We start from the raw sequence: 12,500 nt of genomic DNA, 5'->3' as shown, positions 1-12,500 counted from the left end.
CCTCTCTCCTCCCCTTTCCTCCAGTCTCTCCTCCTCTCTCCTCCACTCCTCTCCTCCCCTTTTGCCCACTCTCTCCTTCTCTCTCCTCTCTCCTCCCCTATCCTCCAATCTCAACCCCTCTCCTCTCCTCTCCTCTCCTCTCCTCTCCTCTCCTCTCCTCTCCTCTCCTCTCCTCTCCTCTCCTCTCCTCTCCTCTCCTCTCCTCTCCTCTCCTCTCCTCTCTCTTCCTCTCCTCTCTCCTCTCCTCTCTCCTCCCCTTTCCTCCACTCTCTCCTCTCCTCTCTCCTCCCCCCTTGGGATTAATGTCCCCTCGCTGGCGGTTTCCCCCTCCCCACAAAAGGCCAGATTTCCCTGAAACGTAAGCAGTATGTAAATGTCTTTATGATGCGGGGTTGGGGGGAACAATGTGGGGTTGCGACTGAGGCTTTTGTTTCCAATCTGCGCCCCAAAGCTTTGTGTCATATTTCCATACCGTTCTCTGTTCGCGACGACAAGCCAAACACCCAGATTCCTCTGTTCCCTCACCTTCCTCTCATCTTCCTCCCTCTCGGTCTTACTCCTGCTTGTTAATTCCTGTGTGTTTTGCTGTATTCTGGGCTATCTCTGTGCACAGCTCACAGGAAAAAATCACACTGCACACCAATTTCAATAATGGCGCATAGATCATAGTTTTCTGTGTTTGTGTGCGCGCGTGCGTGCGCATGAATACATATTTGTCTGTGGATATGTATGCATTAGTGCTTTTCCAACACTGTTGACAATAATTCTGAGCACTTTCCCCAAGCAAAGGCTGTCTGTTCATGGAAGTGGTTGTAGGTGCATTAGACTAATGCACCTCCAACGAGGCAGAGAGGCCGATGAGAACATTGTGCCAGGTGTTGACTCTTTGCTCTATGTGGTGTAGGAGAATAAGGAACACACACATCACTTCAGTGTCATTTATAACATTGCTGTTGTTTTTTATGAAAGCTTTAGGTAAAATGTTGAGAGTTGTAAAGTGAAAGTAGCAAAGAGTATTTTGACCGGAAATAACAAGCAACAAAGGTCCCCTCTCTCACTGCTACATCCTTCCTGACGTTTCTCTGTGACTCAACATTGGTGAAGCTATGGTAACGTTTGAGTTTGACAGGTTTGGGGATCGATCAAGCCTATCAGAGATGAGATGCCCTGATTGGTCAGAAATTAGCAGGGAGCAGTCAAAAAAATCGAATTTGTCTCAAACAAAGTCTTGAACAGAGCATTTCACAAATTGACGGATGGCTGTTCCATTTCTAACAGATCACAATTAAATTAAAGCCCTTTAATCTTACCAAAAATACCTTGTTACGTTGAAATACAAGTTAATTGTATAAAGATTACTTTACACTCTGTTTTATATATGTGATATATAATAATAATAATAATAATAATAATAATAATAATAATAATAATAATAATAATAATAATAATAATAATAATAATAATAATAATAGATAGATAGATAGATAGACTAAATGTTAAATGTTGTTTATTTTCGTGTCATGCCACACAAGTGGCCCATCCCACACAGGATTACAAGACAGCGATATGACTACAAAAAGAGTGTAGTACATACACAATCACAGAACACTATACACTACAATACAATACATCCGGCACCAGATAAACACACTAAATATAAATTGACATATTCCTCTTAGCCCACGCCTTTTCAATAAAGTCAGCAATCACAAATGTTCTATATTTGAATAGCCAAGCTACCATATCTGTGTCAAGCATATAATTAACTTGTTTTACATCGACTTTCTTGAATAAAAACCAATCGTGATAAAACAGACAATACATTCACAGTACACAATACTTGATAAAACAGTCCCAACAATGTACATTATGGGTCAAAAGAACATTCAACTACATTATTACTGCCATAGTTTACAGAGTGTGGAGTGTTTTAGTGTGTGCATGTGTATATTTTTAAAGAACAAACACCCAAATCCCTAAGCGTTAAGCCACCTTGGGATAGCTTCCCTCCTGCGATCCCGGCTATCAAACTGAAATGATATCGACGGCTGTAGGCCGGCGGAACGGCTTTCTCTCTGTCACGTTACCCCCCCCGCAATAATGGCTTCCCAAGCCAAGTCCCTGCTGGTGTTTTTCTAATGTATTTAATGTGCTGGTGTCTTCATATTTCTCAGTATTGTGTGCGCTACTTTTCAGGCTCCCCAGATCCCGGTGATTAGTGGCGATAAATTGCAGAAACCGACGTGGGTACCGTTTCGGGAACACATTTTGCCGCTCAAAACGGGTCGTTTATGGACTACATAACTGGCTTAATGATTGGCCACAGTGCTCTATGTTTGTTCATTAATCAGGGTGAATTTGCCAGGCTAATCTCCACATTAGGCTCAGTCTGAACATTAGCCTAGGAAATTAGCTCAATAAATGGGCTATTATTCATAGGAGGGTCTCTAATTTAGCATGTGGTTCTCTCTTTCAGCTCTTTGGCTTATTCTTTGTGGTGATGGGATTGTACATACGCACATAGCTCTTCCTTTTCTTAACTCTATAATGAATCCGTCATTGATTGAATCAACCAATCCCTTGTAAATAGGCAATGGATACACGTTGAATGGTGTCTGTGGTCAGATTGGGTCACTCTAACAGATGACACATACAACTTCCTCACAAACAAATCCTCACCGGTTCCATGTTTAATCACTGCCAGATGGTTCATTGTGTGCTTGCATAAAATATCAGACAATATAAAACTAAGAGTTACGTCCATGGCTCTTCGACCTTTGGGAGTATTATGTAAACAAATGAAAAACAAAGCAACGAGGAGGCAAAACAAAGCAACGACCATACAATAGAATGCTATCCAAACTATCCAGACCATCTAATCTTGCTGGGCTGTTGAGTGCCAGCTAAAAAGGGATAGTCTGATGAAGGTACGGACGGGGGACTTTAGCCCGTCATGGAAGATATAGCCGTTTGCTCTATTTATAATTACCATAGCTCTATAGAACCAGCAATACTTTGCATACTGCTGTAGGTCTACATCAAAATGTCATAAATAATCAACCAGTGCCCATTCATGTATGATCTTGAAGGCATGGTGTTCTACAATACGAGGGCATGGTACAATAATCCAGTTTAACTGTTTCTTATACGGTGTAATAATGTCATGAGGAGTCCCATTCTGAGAGAAGCTCTTCTCTACGGCTCAACAATTGTGTGAAAACACAATTAAAAAATATATACTACTTATGTTTATTTGATTATATGTTTTTGGACCGTTACTTTGATACCGAAGGTATAAACCAAACACTTAAAGGACGGTAGCAGTGTTGCGGTTGATCTGAGACCTTAAAACTAACGTCATTAAGTCTGAAAGAAGCATTCTATAACTGGTAGATAGAAGCCTGTTATCCTTTGGCCTCCACACTCAGCTCCGCCCGCAGGAGAACGTTATTAATGACGAACAGAAAAGGGCCCTGTAGTGGTTGTCTTTGGATTTATACTTAAAGACTCATGCTTGAGAACTGGACAGCATTGTAGTAACACATATGTTACCAGTTTTCTGGGATGACTTGCACAGGTCTATATAATAATAATTATTATTATAATACATCTGTATTCATACAGCACAATACATGTTGTATAAATACAGGGTTTGCACAAATGATAAGAAAACAAGGAAAATAAGAGGTTGCACTTTTAGGCTACTCTTTTAAACGATGAGAAACAAATTGCATTAGGGCCATCAAAATGGAGCCTTTCATCGGTGGCTCATTGTTTTGGTTTGGGCTGCGAGATGAATAATAGTTTTTTAGTTCCCTGCCTATATACACCAAGCGCCGTTGGATTTCTCAAAGAACCCGGTGGGAGAAACAAAGACACCAACGTTGCCTCTGGTGTATTTTTTCCACTCTTTTCTCCTTCTCCTCCTCCTTCTCTTCCTCCTCCTCCTCCTCCTCCACCTCCTCCTCCTCCTCCTCCTCCATAAAACCGCATCTAGTCTAATCTTAGCAGGGCTTACCAGAGAATATCATCACACACACACAAACACACACACACACACACACACACACACACACACACACACACACACACACACACACACACACACACACACACACACACACACACACACACACACACACACACACACACACACACACACACACACACACACACACACACTCACACACACACACACTGAGCGTCGTTTCATGTTGTGTGAGGTTCTATGCCTTTTTTATGTGTCGCTTTAGAAGCTAGACAAGCTTCTTGTTTTGATGTTCATCCCGCTATACAAGTGGCACACACACACACACATGTGCAAACACACACACAAACTGATGCACTGATATGATCAGGAAAAGCTTCAAGCATGCAAATGAAATTGTGCATAAAAAAAACAAAGAAAAAGGGTCTATGTGATAGAATGGAGAAAGACGCAGCAATATAAAAATAGATCCAGATCACAGAAAAAATCACATCCATATACACATGAATGCGTGCATGGGCACACTCACACAAACACACACACACACACACACACACACACACACACACACACACACACACACACACACACACACACACACACACACACACACACACACACACACACACACACACACACACACACACACACACAGTAATACACATTGGGGGTTTAGAAAGTAAAGGAGAAATAGGGAGTGTGGGAGGTGAGAGGAGGGGTAGGCATTAGAAGCTGGAAAGGAATGAGAAATAGGTAAGAAACTTAAATAACAAATTACTAGGGCACATTGGAGAGTGAAGAATTCTTTGCCTTGTCTCTATGTGTTGTGCTTGGATGAGGTAAGAAGGCCCCGCAGGGATGAAAGAAACCAGATGATGTCCCAATGCCAAAATGGCATCAAATGTTCTGGCTTTTAAAACATGTTATTCACTAAGGTATTGTGGCCAATCATGAGCCATGCCGTTCCAGGAATTGGAGGGGGTTTCACAGCATTCCAACCAATCACAACATCAGTAGGAGTGTGTTCCTTTTGGGTCTCACTCTTCACCTATGTAATTTCACCTTCTCTCGCTGTATTCACTCTATTCCCTCTTCTCCCGCCGCCATCTTGCTCTCCTCTTCATTAGTTTAAATGACTTAGTTCTGTGCCAAAAACTAATTAATTAAGGCAGCCATCTTGTGTGTAGTTAATGTCCATCTGGGTGGAAGGCCTCGATTTAATGTCCACATTCACATTAACTCCCTAACTCTCTTTTTCTATCTCTCTCTCTTTCCTAGACACACACAAACACACACACACACACACACACACACACACACACACACACACACACACACACACACACACACACACACACACACACACACACACACACACACACACACACACACTCTCATTCATACACACACACACACACACACATTCAATGGCATGCACACACACACACACACGCACACATGCACGTGCACTAAAACATGCACGCACACTCAATGGCATTCATACGCACACACACACACACACACACACACACACACACACACACACACACACATGCGCACACCCACTGGCACACATGTACACACACACACACGCACACACGCCCAGACACAAACAGACACATGCACCCACGCACAGACACACCAACCCAGTCGCCAAGAAAAAACGTCAGTGGTGTACGTTTCCATGAACACTGGATACGTAGCATTTCAACGTAAAAAATAGCGTGTTATACCTACAGTATCCACGTGTGCCGCTGTGGAGGCGGGTTTCGGGGTTTGGGTTTCACGGCTTTCGCGGCAAATTGTGGACACGATTGTTTAGGGGGGGGGGGGGGAGACTGTTGTTGACCGGGGAGGGGGGGGGGGGGGGGGGGGAGACACGTTTGTTGAGGGGGGACGACGACACACGATTGTGTGGGGGGGGGGGGGGGGACGACGACGACGACACGTTAGTTGAAGGGGGGGGGGGGGGGGGGACACGTTTGTTGAGGGGGGGGGAGACACGTTTGTAGGGGGGGGGCACGCTCGACAACGAGAGTTGGTTTTTATTGAACGCTCGACAACGAGAGTTGGTTTTTATTGAACGAGACTTCAACACGGAACAGCTGCTCGAAACGATGGTCACGTCACTCTCGGTGACGGTGTCGACAATAATGAACACACGAACAATGTTAATAGAACAACACACAACCACATAACATCCCGAACCCATTAACCCCACTTAATCCTAACAACAAAACAAGTTAACAAAGCCCCATTTGTCAACTGAGAACCCCAATTCCCAGAATCCCCCGCGGCTCCGGAACACGACGTAGCTTATATTAATCTTTATTATCTGAATGGGAAATGCAATATTTTAGGACAGATACACCATTAAACGCGTTTCTAATGACATTTCTAGTGAGAAATGTACATTTTCCTTACATAATCTTCAGTCAGTGAATGTGTATGATCTTTATTAATCTTTATTATCTGAATGGGAAATGCAATATTTTAGGACCGATTCACCGTTAAACGTGTTTCTAACAACATTTCTAGCGAGAAATATACTTTTTAATTGCATAATCTTCAGTCAGTGATTGTGTCTGATCTTTAGTTTTATAGTTATTAGGAGTTGATCGGCTCGCTCGCATGTTTCAACGACGTCAGGTTGCTTTCGCTAAACTAGCAGCTCACGTGCTTCCTGCGTTTGTGTTATTAAACTGTTACTTTATGTAACTTTTAATGATATCATCTTGTTAGAAACACGTATATCTGAGAGCCAACCCAGTCGCCAAAATCATACCTACGTTGACAGTGTACGTTTCGTGAACACTGGATTACGTCGCATTTCAACATAAAATAGCGTGTTATACACACACACACACGCACGCACATGCACAGACACACACACACAAGCACACACACGCACGCACAGACACACAGACACAGACACAGACACACACACACACACACACACACACACACACACACACACACACACACACACACACACACACGCACACACGCACACGGTGCATTTCGCTGCTAAAACAACAACAAAAAAATATTCCCTCAAATATTATTACTTTCAAAACGTTGGCCAAAATGGCCAATAATATCTTTTTTTTTTGGGATGCTTCTAGGACATTTTGGGTGGATTTTGAACGGTATGTGGGGGGCACGTTTTTTGCAGGACCTGGCAACCCTGTGCTGTTGCCCGAGATCTGGGTCCACCCCGGCGTGGTGCTGTCTCCTTTTGACCTTTTGACCCCAGACTTCTGGGGGAATAGCTGAATCAATTCATTAGTCAATCAGAAGCATGTAAATATCTTTCCGTTGGGGTAAGAGGACGAACAAGGTGTCCTTCAACATCTACGCTTCCAGGCGATTGCAACGGTGCCACACATGAGCATATTCGAACATGTTTAATGGTAGTAATTAGCTGTCGAAATTGGAGGCCTTAATCAATACTGAGCAGCTATTGATTTGCTTCCCGATAAAGATTTGTCACAAATTACATGTTATTTAGCATCTACACATTGAGCTGAGTCCAATGACACCAAGAACGACACTCTAGCTAATGGTAACATGTATTTTACATGGTACACCTAGGTCTAGGACATGATCTCGGTGTAGCAAGAGGCCGAGCTTGATCTCATTGGACTCAGCTTAACGTGTAGATGCTAATTAACATGTAATTTGTCAAAAATCTCCATCGGGAAGCAAATCTATAGCTGGTCATTATTGATAAAGGCCTCCAAAATCGACAGCTAATTACTACCCCGAAACATATTCAAATATGATCATGTGTGGCACTGTTGCAATCGTCTCGAAACGTAGATGTCAAAGGACACCTTGTTTGCTCTGTTGCACCACCGGGAACATATTTTCATACTTCTAATGGATTGATTCATATTTAAGGTTCTCGGAGTGAGACTTTAAGTGGCTGCAGCAGAAGTGTTGAGACGAAACATGATATCAAGAGATTTATAGAATATTCCCATTCACATTATGATTCTTCGTCGTAACATCCGACCAAACATCCTTTACATTCACAGAGCGAAGATATGAAAGTCCAGGCTCAGCAAGTGCTCCATCTCGTTGCACCTGCACCCAGCGGCTCGCTTGCAAGATTTTGGCCTGAAGTTCTTCCCAGACCTATACCCTAACAGTCCAATATGCATATCTGAGAATCAGGCCTCTCTTCAATAATGACAAAATGTAATGAGAGAAATACAGATTCACTTTTGTTATCTCATAAGCGGCGTGGTGCCGGCTCCTTTGACCTTTTGACCCCAGACTTCAAAGACGTGGCCACAGCCAGCGGTGTCTACACACATTAAGCCACAATGTACACCTCCATCACGCAAAAAATGGGGCCTAGAAACTAACCTCTGCTTATATACATTGACTGTACTGTTGGATGTCACGACCCCTTTTCCAGCCTTTTCGAGATAGCTAGGGATGCTAAAATGTTGACACACATTTCCCGGGCCCCGAGAACGACATATACAAGATTTGTAGTTCTAGCCCATAGAGAAAAAAGTTTTCCCAAATGGACTGTCCATTTGGACAAAGCCCCTTCAGAAGTGTTGCCTGCGAGACCTAATGGTTCAGAATGTGGTGGAAAAAAAAGTTTTTGAGATAGGAAGGTCCTACCGCCCTTAAATTTGAATACCATATTCTAGGGCCTAACTGGGACCCCCGCACCGAAACTTGGCCCGGTCGGACCCCGAGGGCAGGAAGGGGGGGCCTGCCCTCGGGGTCTGACCGGGCCAAGTCTCGGGCAGGAAGGGCCCCCCCGTCCTCCCCTCGGGGTCCGACCGGGCCAAGTTTCGGTGCGGAGGTCCCAGGTAGGCCCTAGAATAAGTATTAAAATTTCAGGGCGGTAGGACCTTCCTATCTCAAAAACTGTTTTTCCACCACATTCTGAACCATTAGGTCTTGCAGGCTACACTTCTGAGGGGCTTTGTCCAATGACACTCCATTTGGGAAAACTTTTTTTCTCTAAGGGCTAGAACTCCAAATCTCGGATATGTCATACACGGGGCCCCGGGAAATGTGTGTAAACATTTTAGCATCCCTAGCTATCTCGAAAAGGTCGGCAAAGGGGCGTGACCTCCAACAGTACAGTAAATGTACATAAGACAGAGGTTAGTTTCTAGTCCCCATTTTTGTGGGATGAGTGTACATTTGTGGCTAAAGGTGTGTAGACACAGCTGGCCTGTGTCCACGTATTTTGAAGTCGGGGGTCAAAAGGTCAAAAGGAGCCGGCACCACGCCGCTTATGAGATAACAAAAAGTTAATGTGTGTTTCTCTCATAACTTTATGTCATTTTAAAGAGAGGCCTGATTCTCAGATATGCATGTTTGGATGGCTAGGGTGTTGGTCTGGGAAGAACTTCAGGCCAAAATCTTGCAAGCGAGCCGCTGGGTGCAGGTGCAACGAGATGGAGCACTTGCTGAGCCTGGACTTTCATAATCTTCCGCTCTGTGAATGTGAAGGATGTTTGGTCGGATGTTACGACGAAGAATCATAATGTGAATGGGAATATTCTATAAAGCTCTTGATATCATCTTTCGTCTCAACACTTCTGCTGCAGCCACTTAAAGTCTCACTCCGAGAACCTTAAAATATGAATCAATCCATTAGAAGTATGAAAATATGTTCCCGGTGGTGCAACAGAGCAAACAAGGTGTCCTTTGACATCTACGTTTCGAGACGATTGCAACAGTGCCACACATGATCATATTTGAATATGTTTTGGGGTAGTAATTAGCTGTCGATTTTGGAGGCCTTTATCAATAATGACCAGCTATAGATTTGCTTCCCGATGGAGATTTTTGACAAATTACATGTTAATTAGCATCTACACGTTAAGCTGAGTCCAATGAGATCAATGCTCGGCCTCTTGCTATACACCGAGATCATGTCCTAGACCTAGGTGTACCATGTAAAATACATGTTACCATTAGCTAGAGTGTCGTTCTTGGTGTCATTGGACTCAGCTCAACGTGTAGATGCTAAATAACATGTCATTTGTGACAAATCTTTATCGGGAAGCAAATCAATAGCTGCTCAGTATTGATTAAGGCCTCAATTTTCGACAGCTAATTACTACCATTAAACATGTTCGAATATGCTCATGTGTGGCACCGTTGCAATCGCCTGGAAGCGTAGATGTTGAAGGACACCTTCGTCCTCTTACCCCACCGGAAAGATATTTACATGCTTCTGATTGACTAATGAATTGATTCAGCTATTCCCCCAGAAGTCTGGGGTCAAAAGGTCAAAAGGAGACAGCACCACGCCGGGGTGGACCCAGATCTCGGGCAACAGCGCAGGGTTGCCAGGTCCTGCAAAAAACGTGCCCCCCACATACCGTTCAAAATCCACCCAAAATGTCCTAGAAGCATCCCAAAAAAAAAAGATATTATTGGCCATTTTGGCCAACGTTTTGAAAGTAATAATATTTGAGGGAAATATTTTTTTGTTGTTGTTTTAGCAGCGAATGCACCGTGTGCGTGTGTGCGTGTGTGTGTGTGTGTGTGTGTGTGTGTTGTGTGTGTGTGGTCTGTGTCTGTGTGTCTGTGCGTGCGTGTGTGTGCTTGGTGTGTGCTTGTGTGTGTGTGTGTCTGTGCATGTGCGTGCGTGTGTGTGTGTGTGTATAACACGCTATTTTATGTTGAAATGCGACGTAATCCAGTGTTCACGAAACGTACACTGTCAACGTAGGTATGTTTTTGGCGACTGGGTTGGCTCTCAGACAGGGACGTGCACAGGAATTTTGAGGGGCAGTTGCTCTGACCTGAAAAAAGGGCACCCCCCCCCCCCAAAAAAAAACTTGCAGGCTATATGAAGGACTGAGAATAACAGGGTCTTTATTAATATATAATTACAAATAAGTAAAACACTGAATAACTACTACTAACGATAATGCAGAAAAAACATGACTTGAAGAAGAAGAACATAACATGAACACAAACATAATTAAACAACATCCTATCAAGGTCACTGATAAGTTTCTCCAAATTGACATTTAAAAAATGCAAAGCTTCAAAAGAGAAGCCTTCAGAACCTCTTCTTTGTCGATTGGTATGTCCTTCTCTATGGACAGCAGGAGGAGGTCAGACAGCCGCTCTTGACCACACTGATTTCGGATTCCTCTTTGCTGCCTCCTTTAGTTGTCTCTCTCTCTCTCTCCTGAATCCTCCTCTTTTCACTGGGCATTTCGGCTTCACTTAACAATAACAACAATACCCAAAATAGTGATAAGATTAGGCATGAAACCATTTTGAATGAAAGAATTCATGTGATGTATTACTTCCATCATTTATTCTTCTTGTTAAAACGAAATGTTAGAAACTAACTATCAGCAGACATGTAGTTTAGTTTGCCTAAGAATGTGTAGACTATGTGATAACGGGCTGCTTGTCTGCAAGCTAGCTAGCTGTCTGATTATTTAGGCTAAACGTTACGTGGCAAACTGAGCCTGGATTTATGAAGATTGTAATTCATTTCATAAAACGTGATATGATTGTTTGTTTGTTATACATCTCAAATTCACCTTTTCCGAGAACATCAAGGCAGTCGTCTCACAGGTGCCGGTGGTTCTCGGTCGCGTGCAGCGCTGCTCACACGCCGCGGTGCAACTCGCCGCCTCCATTAATTTCAATGGGGGAAGGGCGGCAGAGGGGCGGCGGCAAAAGCGTCTGTTGCCGCGCGGCAGAGTTTGCCCTCCCCCTACTGACTTTCACTCTCAGTGCCCGAACGGAATTGAATGAGGCAAACGCTTACTTTATGAAGTGTTTCGAGTGGCGATTTTTATTATCTAGGCCTACATGAAATTCTGCATCCATTAAATGATTTAAAAAAAAAAAACTTTTTTTTTTTTTTCTCGGAAGGGCAACCTGAGTCGAGGAGGGCATATGGGCAGTTGCCCAAGCAACCTGAGCAACCCCCCTGTGCACGTCCCTGCTCTCAGATATACGTGTTTCTAACAAGATGATATCATTAAAAGTTACATAAAGTAACAGTTTAATAACACAAACGCAGGAAGCACGTGAGCTGCTAGTTTAGCGAAAGCAACCTGACGTCGTTGAAACATGCGAGCGAGCCGATCAACTCCTAATAACTATAAAACTAAAGATCAGACACAATCACTGACTGAAGATTATGCAATTAAAAAGTATATTTCTCGCTAGAAATGTTGTTAGAAAACACCGTTTAAACGGTGAATCGGTCCTAAAAATATTGCATTTTCCCATTCAGATAATAAAGATTAATAAAGATCATACACATTCACTGACTGAAGATTATGTAAGGAAAATGTACATTTCTCGCTAGAAATGTCATTAGAAACGCGTTTAATTGTGTATCTGTCCTAAAATTTGCATTTCCCATTCAGATAATAAAGATTAATATAAGCTACGCCGTGTTCCGGAGCCCGCGGGGGATTCTGGGAATTGGGGTTCTCAGTTGACAAAGGGGCTTTTGTTAACTTGTTTTGTTGTTAGGATTAAGTGGGGT

At 43.3% G+C, this 12,500-nt stretch overlaps 1 protein-coding gene across 1 annotated transcript in view; it reads left to right on the top strand.

Moving 5' to 3' along the window:
- Window positions 1–12,500, top strand: part of LOC130384903 (transmembrane protein 132C-like) — a 108,559-nt gene that overhangs the window by 4,353 nt on the left and 91,706 nt on the right. The window lies entirely within an intron of this gene.

The sequence above is a fragment of the Gadus chalcogrammus genome, chromosome 6 (assembly GCF_026213295.1).
Source record: "Gadus chalcogrammus isolate NIFS_2021 chromosome 6, NIFS_Gcha_1.0, whole genome shotgun sequence".
Classification (NCBI taxonomy): Eukaryota; Metazoa; Chordata; class Actinopteri; order Gadiformes; family Gadidae; genus Gadus; species Gadus chalcogrammus.
The sequence above is the reverse complement of the archived record's forward strand: the minus strand, read 5'-3'. Positions and strand labels throughout refer to the sequence as shown.